We start from the raw sequence: 15,828 nt of genomic DNA, 5'->3' as shown, positions 1-15,828 counted from the left end.
GCTGAATATCTGGTATATCCGGCTAGGTGAGCCTGCTTCTGAGCAGGTCTAAAGTTATCCTGCCTTGTGTAGCTGGATAACATGCTACTTTAAAAGATATCCGGCTAAGTATTGCTGTCACCCTATAAAATAACAGGTTCACAGTAGAGAGCAGCCAATTCCCCCCCTCCCCCAAAGCGTGATGCTAAAGCCTTGCCAGGCCATAGTCTCTTACCCCCACTCACCCCCCTCTTCCCAAACCTATTTAAAAATGAATTGCCCAACATAAAGTCCTTGGTCCCTGGACCTGATTATTAAACACGCCGTTCGGGTGCCTATCTGCCTTCCCCCTCCCCACAACAAAGAATCATGGCACCTGCCCCCCCCCCCCCTGCTGACCCTCCTCATCCCAGTCAATACCTTTTTTTTTTATCTGTGCTGGGAGTGAGGGATACCCTGACCCACTCCCGGCATTTCTAGCGCTGCTCTGACAGCGGCAGTGCTGGAAGGGTAAACTTCAGTGTAAGCGCTCACTTCCAGCGCTGCCAGTGTCAGAGCAGCGGCGGGAGCGAGGCAGAAGGTCCCTCACTCCTGGCACAGATAAAAAAAGGTATTGGGGGGGGGGGGGGGAATGGGGACAAGCGCCACGATTCTTTGCTATGGGTGAGTGGGTGGGGGGGTGGGGAGGCAGCTGAACGGCATGTTTACTGATCGGCACCGGGGACTGTATGCTGTGCACTTCAGTTTTAAATAGATTTGGGGAGAGGAAGGTGGGTGGGGGGTGAGAGACTATAGCCTGGCAAGGCTTTAGCATCACGCTTTGTAGAGGGGATTTACTGCCCTCTAATCTGACCCTGTCATTTTATAGAGTGACAGACTTCTTAGTCAGATATCTTTTAAAGATATTCGGTTAAGTAGCTTGTTATCCAGCCACACAAAGCTGGATAACAATAACTTAACCAGCTATATTCAAACATAGACGGTTATATTTTTGTTATACAGCTTTATGCAGCTGGATAATTTTAGGCTGATTATATTCAGCGGGACGTTTAACCCGCTGAATATATGGGACAAGTTATCTGGCTAACTTTAGCCGGATAACTTATCCACTAACCGAATTACTGAATAAAGACCTCATACTGTTTAAATATGGAAACAAATCTTGTAAACGTCTTGCTTCAATGATAACATGTAGTGTGGGCAGTAAGTATATTGCTGCTTTATGGGATAAGAATGGTACCACTATAAATTCCAAACTGCAGTTTATGAAAGTATTACTGGTGTATTATCAACAATTATATTCTAAGGCCCTATTGATCGCGAAGCTAGGGACGCCTTTTTTCAGTAAATGCATCTACCTCAGTTTATAGTGTCCCGACAAATTTTGAATGCCCTGACAACTTTACAAGAAGTTCAGTTAGGGATCCAGCAGGCCCCCCTTTACAAGGCACTCTGATGAGTTTGGGGGTGATTTTAATAAACTTTTACTAGTTCAGTGTCAGAGTCTGGGCAGAGGTCAGGGCAGACAGCATTCAGGCTGTCAGACAACAGGCCAAGGTCAAGCTCGAGAGATCTCTCCAAGAAGAAACAAGGGTCAAGTCAAGGAGAAGAGACAACTAAGAGCAAGGCAAGGGCAGGAGCAGGGGACACAGATGGAAGCAGAAACACAGGAGGCACACACAGGATCAGGAACGAGGCACAAACAGGGTCAGGAACAATGGAGTCGCAACACATGTACTGCAGAGGAGAGGGACCTGTTTCTGAGGTGCTGGCTGGTTGTAAGAGACTTCCTTCTATACTCATGCATGATGTGGTATCATCAGCCAGCACCTCAGGAAGTCCTGGCTGGAGGGCCTATAAGAGAAATCTAGAGCTACAGGAAGTTCAGCCAAGTTCTTGAGATGCAGCATGATGCCAGAGATGCTTCAGATTAAAGGAGAGGGGCATTATACAGTTCTTATGCAACCACAAAGCATTAGTTACAGTTTTGCCTAAAAAAGGGAAGGACTTTCTTTTACCTGAATCTTATTTTCTCATATTGCCATTCAATTTTGACACTAAACTATTAGCTAAGATCTTTGCTGATTGGCTCATTTCCTTCCAGATCTGATAGACACCCAGTTGGGCTTTTTGCGTGGCAGATATCCTGTTCTCAACGTAAGAAAGATTTTGGCCTCCATGTTTCAAACCACAGCAAATAGCATTCCTTCTATGCTAATAAGTTTTGATGCTGAAAAAGCATTTAATTAGGTGGTTTCAGACTACTTATTTTTTGTGTTGGACAAATTTGGATTTTCTGGGACTTGTTTGACTGTAGTATGGGTGCTGTATTCTAACCCCAGAGCTATGATTTTGGTTAATGGTGTACTTGCAGAAGAATTTTCTTTATACCAGGGGGATTCCCTTTTTCGCATCTCCTATTTTTGCTATCCCGGGAGACTTTATTGAGGGCAGTACTGGACAGCTGTGATATTTCAGGGTTTCCTTTTGGGGTTCAAGTGTTCAGAATTACTGCATTTGCAGATGAGCTCCTTGTACACCTGACGCAACCCCATAGATCTCTAGAGGAACTGATGAGGGTATCAGGATTTAAGCTCAGTTTGGGGAATTTAGAGACTTTGGCTTTATCTTCTCATGTCCAAAATCTTTGCGGGAATGAGTTCCCACTTAGATGGTCCTTTAAATATTTGGCATTGTAATACCTGGGAATCTTAGTAAATTATATGACCTGAATGTTTTGCCTCTTCTTTCATATATGAAAAACAAATTCCTATGGTGGAATTTTCTTCCTCAGTCAGGAAGAATCAATTTGTTCAAATTGGTTCTTTGGCCTCAGTGGCTATATGTTTGGCAAATTCTCCCAATATGGTTACAAAGCATATGCTATGTTCTCCTGTTTTCTTTGGCGGGAGAAGAAGTCTAAAATACATGTCCAGCAGACGGTGGAGCCCCGGGAGCACCTAACTTCGAAAATTATACTACTATATGCATGTTAAGGTATGTAAAGGATTGGTTATTTGATACCACCTATTATACTCCACCTGCACTTGGAAAGCATATGGTATCATCTTTTCAACTTCGTTTAATTTTGCATACCGATCCTTCTTCCCTTCCAGGCCATCTTAAGGCAAATCCATTACTGATTAATAATCTGAAAGCATAGTGTTCTCTTTTTGAGAAACGGGGCAATAGTTCTGGACAATTTTTGTTTTTATCTATTCATCTATTTTACCCTGGGGATTACAGTCTAAGGAGGTAATTTTAAAAGGTGTTACACATGAAAATGTAACATAATATTGCAGCAATTATAAAATGCCAATTATGTGTGTAAAATGCACTTACAATTTGGCTTTGATGATAGACATTAGTTTACTTACCTGCAACTGAAGCATTATATGCACACTTAATAAAAGTAACTTGACACAGTTCAGGATTAAACTTGAATCTTTCTTCCAAATGAAGGAACGAGATGAGTGTTTCTGGTCTTCATAAAGCCCTTTTGAAGTTAGCTCCAACAGATATGAGAATTGATGTTTAAGTGGCAGGAGAAGTTTCCATTTGGTATTGCATAATTGAAATTTGGTGGATCCTGGAGATAAGTGATGCATCTCTTTGGGAAATGCAATATAAATTTATTTAAAAAGGCTTTTATGGCTCCTGTTCAGGGATTTAGGATAAGCCTTGTGAATGCGAATTTATGCCCTAAGTGTCAAGGATCTGTCCTACTATCCAGAGTTTTGGGGGCAAGATGCAAAAATATTTAGTTCATTTGCTAGAGCAACTGTTGTGCTGGAGGTGGACCCTTGGCCTGGTGCAGGATTGGTACGGCCCTCTGGTTGGACCCAGAGAGCACCTGTCACCAGGAGGCGGAGCACAAGAGGAGACAGACCCCTTGTGCTTCGCCAATAGCAACCCGGGGTTTCCGCAACCTGGGGTTTCTGCAGATTGAGCCCTTGGGTACCCGGGCGGCCTGGACTTAGGTGGGCCTTGCAGGGTCTCCTAGAGAGAAAGCACAGGGGCGTGCCCACCACGAACAAGGGTGCGCAGCCGATGTCCAAGCAAGAATGTCCAGAGGTCGCAGGAGGCCAGAATAGAGTGTCCGAGTGGATAGCGAGGATCAAGGCCAGAGTATCAGTTCAGAATGGTCAGCCAAAGCAGGGGTCAGTACCTGTAGTCAGATCAGGCAAAGGTCAAGTTCCAGGCAGCAGTCAGGAGTGGTCAGTGTACAGGCAGAGGTCGGTTCCAGGCAGCGATCAGGAGTGGTCAGTGTACAGGCAGAGGTCGGTTCCAGGCGGCAGACAGACGTGGTCAGGAGCAAGCAAAGGTCAGTACCATGCGATCAGTCCGAAGGGTACTACCAGGAGAAGCGCTGGAACAGGAGATGCTGGAAGAGGAGACTGGAACAGGCAAACTAGAGAACACCGGAGTGCACGACCCGATTGCCAAGGCACTGGGCAAGGGGCTGAGCCCTTCTATATATATTGGGCTCAGGTGACGTCAGAATCGGGCGCCGCCCGTGAGTTTCTCGCGCTTGGCCCTTTAAAGTTAGAAGAGCTCCGCGCGCATGCGCTAGGGGGTGGGGCCGACGCTGAGGAGGATGCTGAGCCCTGGCGTGAGGAGCGCTGCGAGGGAGAAGGCCCCGATGGGCCTGGGGATGCTCTTGGAGGCTGCGGCCGAGCAGCGCAGGGACTGAGCGAGGAGCTGGTGGACGGTCGTGCCAGGTGAGCAGGTCCGGTCGCGACACCAACGCGGCCGGGAAATGCAACAGCAACGCATTGTATTTACCGCTCCTAGGGTTCTGTTTGACTAAGTTACATTTCAGATTATAGGAAGAGAAAATTTTGATAATCAGGAAAGCCTGTTTGTTGGGGAAGAGAGCTATTCTCTTGGTCTGGCTTGTTGCTACTCCTTTATATTGGTTTTGGAGGAACTTATTTCATTCTTTAAAGCAGATGGAAACTTAGAAACAGTACAATCTTTTAAAAGACAAAAAAAAAGATGCATTGATATATGGGATAAATATTTCCAATCACTATGTCCTAGGACTAGAAGTACAGTTATCAGTTATCTTTGATGCCTACTATTAATAGCTGTTACCCCATAACTAAGGAGGATGGGGGAACTCAAATGACTGCTGTAATGATGTTTAATATCCACATTTTTCTGGATGTCATTTAATCCTATCTGAATTTGATATGATTGGGTGACATCCGTTGGGGGGGAGGGGGAATGGAATGGGCAGGAGAAGGTAGTTTGATAAGAGATCTTTTGAATGGTTAGTATTTTAGGAATTCTGTTAAGGATGGGGTTATTATATGTAAAAATAAATGTTTAACAAACTTTTATTTGATTTGGTATGCAACAGTGTCACTTGTATGCCAGACATTTGTGAGATTCAATAGAAAGATTAAACATTAAAATATTAGGCAAGGAATAAGTCACTGACCTTACAAAGGTAATTACTCCCATCAATCCCAAGTTTACTGTACACATCACATCAAGTTGTATGTTTCTCACTGCAAGAACCCCATTTTTCCATCCCTACTAAAACTACAAACTAAGCCCAATTACTGTACAGAAAATAAGAGAGTTTCTTAGCATCTAGACAGATGAATTCAGAACCAGTGGGTTATGCACCTCTACCAGCAGATGGAGTCGGAGCAAAGCTGATATCACAGTATATATACCTCTGCGGTGACATCAGCCCGCCAGTATTCTCCATCTCCAGCAAATAGTGGATGAGCATCTTCCTACTGGGGATTGCTTTTAGAAGGAGAAAGAAGGAAATTTAATTTGCCTGCTCTCCTGCGGTGATACCAAATGGTCCTTCCGCCAATCGAGAATTGCTGAGGTGATTTCCTTGGTCCCTCAGATGAGTGCCTTGGTCCAGTAGCTGGTTTTTCAGCTGGAGTGGACTTAGTTGTTGAAACAGCTGAAAGGCAGTGGGTGCAGGAAGCCGAATACAGTGGTAAAGGTATGCGCCCTCTCCCCCCGCAGCCAGAGACCGACTCTGTACTCAGCTGGGACAGGCTGAGGTCAGGTAAAGCTTTAAAAAAAACCAAAAAAAAACAGAGAAAGAGGGTTTTTGTAGGGCTTCCTTCTTCCTCCAGTCTTCGTGCTTGGGTGCCGATCTGACGTTCGTTCCCACCTCCGGAAGAACTTAAGGGACATGGGCAGCCTGGCGGGTTGAGCAGCCCTTTTGGACTAGGCCCTGCTCTTAGGCCTTTCTCTATGCATCACATGATAGGCTGTGCCAGTGTTTTCAAGTGTTTTCCTGCGTGTCAAGACTGCCCTCTTCAGAACTATTGGTTCATGTGAGTACATCCGGCTGTACGTCCAGTTGTGCACCCAATTTTTGGATGCTTAGTTGGATGCCCGCTTGAGCATCCAGTTAGTAGCGGCATCTAATTTAGGTGTGTGTTTTCCTGTATGCACAATCTGGGCCACATTTGTGCTGAAAAATTGGATGCCTAATTTTTACAGCACAAGTTCAGCTGGATGCACATCTGTCAGTTGCCTGTTAAGTGTACTGACATACCGATGGCACCTATAGCTAGGAAACCTAAGTGCCTTACCATTTGTGCTGCTTGTCATTATTCGGCCATCTCAGCCTGGTCTTCCCTCTAACTTGTGCCAGTGCTGCTTGGAGGCTCAGGGATAATTGCCTTTATCTGATTTTACTAAGCCCGGTTCTTCCCAGCCTAATCAGGGCCTGGATAAAGCTGTGTCAGAAGGGACATCTGACCTTGGAGTTACCTTAACTGGTTCATCAGCGGGGGAAGGTAGTTCAGTGGGCACAGGTCAGGTGCCTTCTGGTTTTGGCATGGATCTTTCTGCCTTTTCTTGGGTGGAATTTGTTTTCAAGGATTGCAATCCTTTCTTCAGGCACAGTCCTAGACCCTGACCAATCTTGCCAGGTCAAAGTCGCAAGTGGTGACCTCCCGCATGCTTGGTGCTGTGGTTCAGCATCAAAGTTCCCCTAGATCAGCATCTGCTCTTCCCGATAGGGACCCGGATGGCACAGATGATGAAGCTGATCCTTACTAGCTGGAGGATGGGGAAATTCCTCTGGGATTGGAAACGTACAGGTCTATGTTGTGGTTCTTGCATAGAGATGAGTTACCGGCTCTGATTTCCCAGACATTAAAGATGCTGGGACTCCCTGGAGCTGAATCCATGTCTGAGTCCAAAGAAAAATTCTATTTTGATTTCTTTGTGTAAAGCCTCTTGTCTTTTCCCTGTTATGCAGGCCATTCAAGAATTAATTGATCTTGAGTAGGGTGATTCGGAGGCTAATTTCAAAGGGGGATGAGCCTTGGAAGGTCTGTAGCCCCTGGATCCAGTGGCGAGAGAGCAGTTGCATTTTCTAAAAGTGGACATGCTTGTGTGTGCCATCTCCAAGTGGACGGCTATCCCTGTGGAGGGAGGAGTGGCCTTGAAGGATTCACATGACAGAAGGACTGAGGCCATCCATAAGCAAGCATTTGAAGCAGTAGCAATGACATTGCAGATAGCTTTTTGTTGTTCCCTGGTGGCTTGCTCCTGTTTACTTCTCGCTCAGGAGGTTGATGATTCTGTTGTGAATTCTAGGGCAGTATTGGAGCCAGAAACCAACTGTTTGGAAGATGCGGGCTTGATTTTGTCCACACCTCAGCCAGAGGGGTGGCTTCGGTAATAGTGACCAGGTAACAGGTATAGCTGAGAAATTGATTGGTTGATGCGACCTCCAAGGCTAACCTTACATAGTTGCCTTTTAAAGGCTTGTTCTTGTTTGGGAGTGAGTTGGAGAAAATGGCCAATAAGTGGGGCGAGTTCCCACTTCCTCAGTTGCTGGAGGATAAGAAGCAGACGTCTCACTCCTTTAGCATGAGGTGTCATGCTAGGGGATCCAAGCATTTTCAACCTTACAGAGGAGCGGCCTTTCAGAGGACTCGACCTTTCGGTAGGTCTCGGTCCATTTGTCCCAGATAGTCCAGCAGGGTGCAGGCTCAGGTAGTAGAGTCCCCCGAGTCTCTCAATGAAAGTGTGCCAACCCACCCCCTCTCTTTTAATGAGAGGTGGGTCAAAATCACATCAGAGCAGTGAGTCTTGGAGGTGAAACAAGATGGATATGCGCTTGAGTTTCGCAGTGTTCTTGGAGTCTCCTTGCCACTCCGCACAGAAGAGGCAGGCAGTGGAATGTACATTGTTAAGGATCCTCAGTCTAAAGGCTGTGGTTCCAGTGCCCACATATCAAGAAAATACAGGACAATAGTCCATTTATTTCATTGTTCCCTTGAAGGATGGCTTTTTTCATCCCATCCTGGATCTCAATGTGGTCAACTGTCATTTGCGGGTGATTCATTTTTGCATGGAAACCTTGAGCTCAGTGATAATGACCGTGCAGTCGGGGGAGTTTTTGACCTCCTTGAATCTATCTGAGGTGTACCTGGCTAGAGCACCAATGTTTTCTGCGATTCGCGGTTTTGGGACGTTGTTATTAGTTTTGAGCACTGCCTTTTGGTCTGGCCACCTCACCCAGAACTTTTTCCAAGGTTATGGTGGTGATGGCAGAAGAGTTGAGAAAGGATGGGATTCTGGTACACCCATACTTGGACAACTGGCTGATTCAGGCCAAGTCTTTGAAAGAAAGCCTTCTGGTGTTGCACAAGGTGATCTCCTTGCTGCAGGAGCTGGTTGGGTGGTGATGTTTACGGTAAACCAGGTCACCTTCGTGAATCTTGTATACAGTGGTGAAACTGGCCAAGAGCAGTCTTCAGCCATCTCAGTCTCTAGAGTATCTCAGTGTTCGGTTCGACATGAAGCAGGGCAGGGTTTTCCTGATGGATGGTTGTATTCGGAAGTTGTTGGCACAGGTGCATCTGTTGACAAACACAATATGCCCAACAGTGTGGTCCTACCTACAAGTGCTCAGATTGATGGCAGCAACCCTGGAAGTGGTGCCATGAGCAAGGGTCATATGCGACCTCTTCAGTGCTCCCTGCTGTCTTGGAGCCCATAGTTTCAGGGCTATTCGATTTGGCTCCACCTACCGATGGAGGTCTACTCAAAACTGCAATGGTGGTTAAAAGCAGATATTCTAAAAAAGGGAGTTTCCCTAAAATCACCGGACTGGCTATTACTCATGACAGATGCGAGTCTCCAGGGTTGGGGAGCTCACTGTCAGAAAGTGACAGCACAAGGGTGCTGGAGTGCAGAAGAGTTTCTCTTGAATATCAATCGGCTGGAAGCCCAGGCAGTCCGGTTGGCATGCTTGCAGTTCGATGACAGGTTGCAGGGTTGAGCGGTCTGGATAATGTATGGATATTCTACTGCACTGATTGCCTCCTTGCTACGAGTGAAAACGTTCTCCAGTTCCTTAGCATACATGTGGACCTGGCAAATATTTGAAGCTTGGTGTGAAGATCGAGGGGTTCTTCCTCAGTTAAAATCCCGCTCATTTTGGAATTTTTGCAGGATGGATTGAATAAAGGGTTGGCCCTTAATTCCTTGAAGGTACAGGTAGCGGCTCTTGCCGGTTTCAGGGGTCAGGTAAATGGTGGCCCCTTGTTGGCTCATCAAGATGTGGCCCGTTTCTTGAAAGGAGTGAAACATGTTTGTCCTCCTTTGTGGTTACCAGTGCCCTTGAGGAGTCTTAATCTGGTTTTGGATTTCTTAGTGGGCCCTACATTTCGACCGATGCGTAACTTTTCCTTGCAGTTACTGATCTTGAAAATGGTGTTTCTTGTGGTGATTTGTTCTGTGCATAGAATATCCGAGCTGCAAGCCTTATCTTGCTGGGAGCCATTCCTTCGAGTGACTCCAGGGCGATACAGCTGCATATTGTTCCTTACTTTTTGCCAAAAATGTTCTTGGATTTTTACTTGAAACAGTCCATTTCTCTGCTATCTCTGGATAGGGAGAGAGATGCGGAGGAATATCGACTGTTGCGACCCTTAGATGTTAAGAGACACATTGAGACATATCTAGAGGTTTCTAGACCTCTCAGAAAGACAGATTGCCTGTTTGTCCTCCATGGTGGAGGTAAACAGGGCAAGCTGGTTTCGTGGGCTACAATAGCTCGCTGGATTAAGGAGGTAGTCACAGCTGCGCATGTGGATGCTGAAAAGCTGTTGCCTAGTCAGGTTAAGGCTCATTCCACTAGGGCTCAGGCAGTGTCATGGGTGGAAGTTAGATTGTTGTCTCCCGTTGACATTTGCAGAGCTGCTATGTGATCCTCCTTACACACGTTTTCCAAGTATCATTGGATGTGAAGGCCCAGGAGGATGCAGCCTTTCCATGTGCAGTTTTGACTGGCCCATGGGCAGCCTTCTGCTCTATTCGGGAGTAGCTCTGGTTCTAGATTCATCTGTTTGGATGCTAAGAAATGAGAAATTACTACTTACCTGATAATTTCCTTTTCTTTAGAACGAACAGATGAAGCCAGTTTCCTGCCCTTCGCTGCCGAATAATTGTGCTATGGTCCTTCTGTGTGGTTATGTGTTCCTGGTGTACTGGTAAGTGTTAATTTACTCCCTAGACTAGTGTTAATACATTCTTTGAGCTCAATGTTTCCTGTTGGCTGAGTACTGGAATGGTTATCTGTTGTTAATCGAGTTTTTGTTAGTTTGACCACAGTTGGCGTTTGTAGAGAATACTGGCAGGCTGATGCCACTGCAGGGGTGTATATACTATGATGTCAGCTTTGCTCTAATTCCATCTGCTGGTAGAGATGCATAACCCACTGGTTCTGGATGTCTCTGTCTGTTCTAAAGAAAAGAAATTATCAGGTAAGTAGTAATTTCTCAATAGAAACTAATCTGGGTGGCTGGATGGGGTGTGGGCTTGTTAATCAGTAGAGATGTGAATCGTGTGATTGATCGTCTTAACGATCAATTTTGGCTGGGGGGGGGAGGGAATCTGATCGTTGCGGTTTTGTTTTTTTTTTTTAATCGTTTAAATCCTAAATCGGGGGAGGGCGGGAAAACCGGCACACTAAAACAACCCTAAAACCCACCCGACCCTTTAAAATAAATCCCCCACCCTCCCGAACCCCCCCAAAATGTTTTAAATTACCTGGGGTCCAGTGGGGGGGGGTCCCGGTGTGATCTTCCACTCTCGGGCCACGGCTGCGTTAATAGAAATGGCGCCGGCGCTACCTTTGCCCTGTCATATGACAGGGCAAAGGTAGCGCCGGCGCCATTTTGGTTCCTGTCCCCCGACGTCACGAGCGCAGGAGATCGCTCCCGGACCCTCGCTGGACCCCCAGGGACTTTTGGCCAGCTTGGGGGGGCCTCCTGACCCCCACAAGACTTGCCAAAAGTCCAGCGGGGGTCCGGGAGCGACCTCCTGCCGTATTGCCGTATTGCAAAATGGCGCCGGCCGTATTGCCGTATTGCAAAATGGCGCCGACCCTATGGCTATACGGCCGGCGCCATTTTGCAATACGGCAGGAGGTCGCTCCCGGACCCCCGCTGGACTTTTGGCAAGTCTTGTGGGGGTCAGGAGGCCCCCCCAAGCTGGCCAAAAGTCCCTGGGGGTCCAGCGGGGGTCCGGGAGCGATCTCCTGCACTCGTGACATCGGGAGACAGGAACCAAAATGGCGCCGGCGCTACTTTTGCCCTGTCATATGACAGGGCAAAGGTAGTGCCGGCGCCATTTCTATTAACGCAGCTGTGGCCCGAGAGTGGAAGATCACATCGGGACCCCCCACTGGACCCCAGGTAATTTAAAACATTTTGGGGGGGTTCGGGAGGGTGGGGGATTTATTTTAAAGGGTCGGGGTGGGTTTTAGGGTTGTTTTAGTGTGCCGGTTTTCCCGCCCTCCCCCTTCCCCTGATTTACGATTTTTGACGATAAATTGGGGGAATTCCTATTGTATTGCGCCTCTAACGATTTTTGACGATTTAAAATATATCGGACGATATTTTAAATCGTCAAAAAACGATTCACATCCCTATTAATCAGCAGCTGAAGAGAAGCTTCTGCTAGTGAGTATCAGGAACCTATGGTGTATTCATCACCATTCTGTAAGTGGCGTTATGGGATCTTGGGGCTGTCTGGTTTAGCTCTTGTCTGGCATTGCTGGTTTTCTACTAGCTGTGTCAAAGGTGTTCTGATTGGGCCAGGAGGTCCAGCCCTTGATGGGCTGAGTATTTAATTTCCACCTCAAGCTGGCTTCCCTGTGGTGTCATTAGGAGGTAATTTTCAAAAGGATTTACAAGTGTATTGTAGCAATTTTCAAAAGCCACTTACAAGTGCAAAACCCATTTTTAAAATTTATTTATTTATATTCCGCTTTTCACACTTTTTCAGTGCTTCAAAGCGGATTATATTCAGGTACTGTATACCCAGAGGGCTTACAATCTAAGTTTGTACCTGAATTTTTAAGCATGTAAATGTTTTTGAAAATCAGGCCCATAATGTCTAATTCTCAGTTTTGAGCCTTATTCTCAGTTTTGAGCCTTATTCTCAATTTTGAGCTTGTTCTTGTTTCTGATTCCAGTGTTCCTGTCCAGCCATGAATGTAAGATCTGTGGACTCTTGCTGCTGTGACGAGATTGACTCAAGCTACGCAAAGGCCTCGTAGGCTCTCACTGACAACTGACGGAGCTACACTGAGAAGAGACTGACTAGGAGCTTCACCTATACCAAATCGTTTCCCCTTGCGTTCCGGGGGCCTGCAGGTCTTAGGCGAGAGTCTCTGGATTATAGTGTAGGAATTAATGCAGGGTCAGACCAGGGTCAAAGACATGTGGCAAACACAAATAGTTAGTGTTCGGACAAGGGTCAGAGCCAGGCAGCAAGCTAGAATGGTCAATGTCCAAGCAAGGATCAGAGGCAGGTGACAGACAAGAGTGGTCAGAGTCCAGGCAAGAGTCAGATTTAGAAGTTCAAGAAGAGGTAGGGATATGAGGCAAGGAAGGCTGAGAAGCAGTGGCATAGCTACAGGTAGGCTTGTGTGGGCCATGGGCCACCCATATTGTGCTTAGGCCCACCTAATCAGTGTTGCCCCGTATTGAGAAGAGGAGATCTGTAGCAGGGCCATCGTGGAGCTCATCCCGAGTGGCTCGAGAAGAGGAGGTCCGTTGCAGGACTGTCACTGCACTCATCCCAAGCGACCCAAGAAGAGGAGGCCCGTAAGAGGGCCATCATGGAAGAAGAGGTCCAACACAGGCAGAGCTCATCCTGTGCATCCTGAAAAGAAGAGGCCAGATGCAGGGTCATCACGGAGCTCAGCCCACGCAACCTGAGAAGAAGAGGTCCAACCAGGGTGTCATGGAGCTCATTCCACGCAGCCTGATAAGAAGGGGCCCAACACAGGGTCATCACAGAGCTCATCCTGCATGGCCTGAGAAGAGGAGGCTCGTCAGAGCAAGAAGGCCTAGAAGAGAGGAAGAGCCCTGATAGAGTGTGTGGGAGGGAATGTCTGTGTGTGTTTGTGAGTGAGGCATGAGAATGAGAAACCTGTGTATGTCTGAGTGAGAGCATGAGAGTGAGAAGTAGGTATATGTGTGAAAGAGAGCATGGGAGTGAGAAGCCTGTATGTATATGTGTGAGAGAGAGCATGGGAGTGAGAAGCCTGTGTGTGTATGTGTGTGAGAGAGAGAACATGTGGGAATAAACCTGGATGTGTTTTTGAGAGAGAGAACATGTGGGAAGCCTGTGTGTGTATGTGTGAGAAAGTTTGGGTGTCAGAAGCCTGTGTGTGTACGTGTGAAAGAGAACATGGGAATGAGAAACCTGTGTGTGTATGTGTGAGAGAAAGCTTGGGTGTCAGAAGCCTGTGTGTGTACGTGTGAAAGAGAACATGGGAGTGAGAAACCTGTGTGTGTATGTGTGAGAGAGAGCATGGAAGTGAGAAACCTGTGTGTGTATGTGTGAGAGAGAGCATGGAAGTGAGAAGCCTGTGTGTGTATGTGTGAGAGAGAGAGCATGGGAATGAGAAGCCTGTGTGTGTGAGTATGTCTGTGAGAGAGAGAACATGTGGGAATGAGCCTGGATGTGTTTTTGAGAGAGAGCATGTGGATGTGAGCCTGTATGTGTTTTTGAGAGAGAAAGAGCATGTGGAATGGAGAGCCCGTTTGTGTGTGAAAGAGAGAGAAAGAGACATAGCATGTTAGTGTGGAAAACCTATGTGGGTGTCAGAGAGAGAGAGAGAGAGAGCATATGGGTGTGAGATCCTGTGAATGTGAGAGAAAGCAAGTGTGTAGGAGTGGGAGCCTGTATATGAGAGAGAGAGAGCATGTAAGAGTGAGAGCCTGTGTGTGTAGGGGAGTGGGAACTTGCATGTGAGAGCCTACATGTGAGAGTGGGAGCTTAGATAAGAGAGTGTGTGTGGGAGTGGAAGCCTGTATGAGGGAGGAAGGAAAGAAGACAGAAGAAACAGAAAGAATAAAAGACCTTGAAAAAGGAATTAGGAAAAGCCAGTAAGGGAAGAAGTTTGACTAACTTATTTGAAAAATAAGATCAGACAACAAAGGTAGAAAAAATATTGAAATGTGCTATCTTTGGGAAAGTACATTTATTTTATTTATTTAGATTTTTATATTCTGCTTTTTGGCATTTCAAAGTGGATTACATTTAGGTACTATAGGTATTTCCCTATCCTCACAGGGCTTACAATCTAACTTTGTACCTGAGGCAATGGAGGGTAAAGTGACTTGCCCAAGGTCACAAGGAGTGACAAGAGGATTTGAATGCTGGTTTTTCTGGGTCATAGCCTGCTGCTCGAACCACCATTTATTTTATTTTATTTATTTAGATTCTTTTTTATACTGAAGTATAGCAGGCAGCCTTCACTCCGGTTTACAGTTTAAACAACTTAATACATAAAACATATTTGAGTAACACATATTAAAAACAGTTAACAGATAACAAGTTACATTTTGGCATATAGCAAAAGTGGAAAAAAGAGAGATAATAGATTCCAGTCAACACATCAGCTACTCCTCCACTCCTATAGATGTTATATATTTGTATTTTACTTTTTCGTCAGTCTTCCACTGTTCACAGAGTCTGGTTTCTTGGGTTTTCTATTTCAGTCTTGTCTATGTGTTTCTGTTTCTAATTTGTAGTCTCTTATTCTGTATTAGGTAAGGTTCAGTCTGTGTTGCGTATGTATGATAGATCCAGAATTTTAGCTAACGTGTAGTTTCTCTGTGGGGATTTGTAGCAGTCCAGCTTTTTTTCCCAGTAGGTGGTGTATTAGTGTTCTAGGGCCTGGTTTAATGTTTGCCCTGTTGCCTTTTCATAGATAAGGTTGCTACTGTTTGAGTCCTGAGAGTTACTGCTGTTATGGTATGGTATGGCAAGGTTCTAGATAGAGATGTAAATCAGAACTGGAATCGGTTCAGATTCCGGTTCCGATTCACATGTGGGTTTTTTTTTCATCGGGCCCGATCGCAGTTTTGTTTATCGGCTGCGCCCGAACGATAAACAAAAAACCCACCCTGACCCTTTAAAACTAATCCCTTTGCTTCCCCCACCCTCCCGACCCCCCCAAAAAACATTTTACAGGTACCTGGTGGTCCAGTGGGGGTCCCGGGAGCGATCTCCCGCTCTCGGGCCATCGGCTGCCACTAATCAAAATGGCACCGATGGCCTTTGCCCAAATGGTGCGGGGCCATCCAGTGCTCCTACCATGTGACAGGGGCCGGCCAATGGCAAGGATACCCTGTCACATGGTAAGGGCAAAGGGCCATCGGCGCCGTTTTGATTAGTGGCAGCCGACGGCCCAGGAATGGGAGATCGTTCCCGGGACCCCCACTAGACCACCAGGTACCTGAAAATGTTTTTGGGGGGGTCAGGAGGGTGGGGGAAGCAAAGGGATTAGTTTTAAAGGGTCGGGGTGGGTTTAGGGGTTATTTT

The 15,828-nt window shown here is 46.4% G+C and overlaps 1 long non-coding RNA gene across 1 annotated transcript in view; it reads left to right on the top strand.

Moving 5' to 3' along the window:
* The window catches only part of LOC115083295, a 33,586-nt gene extending 20,111 nt beyond the window's left edge, over nucleotides 1–13,475 (top strand). Inside the window, exon 3 of the long non-coding RNA XR_003854332.1 lies at nucleotides 12,464–13,475. This is a non-coding gene — a long non-coding RNA (uncharacterized LOC115083295). The remainder of the gene's footprint in view (nucleotides 1–12,463) is intronic.
* The last annotated feature ends 2,353 nt before the right edge of the window (nucleotides 13,476–15,828 follow it).

This window comes from Rhinatrema bivittatum, chromosome 1 (assembly GCF_901001135.1).
Source record: "Rhinatrema bivittatum chromosome 1, aRhiBiv1.1, whole genome shotgun sequence".
NCBI lineage: Eukaryota > Metazoa > Chordata > Amphibia > Gymnophiona > Rhinatrematidae > Rhinatrema > Rhinatrema bivittatum.
This window is presented reverse-complemented; position numbering and strand designations above follow the sequence as displayed.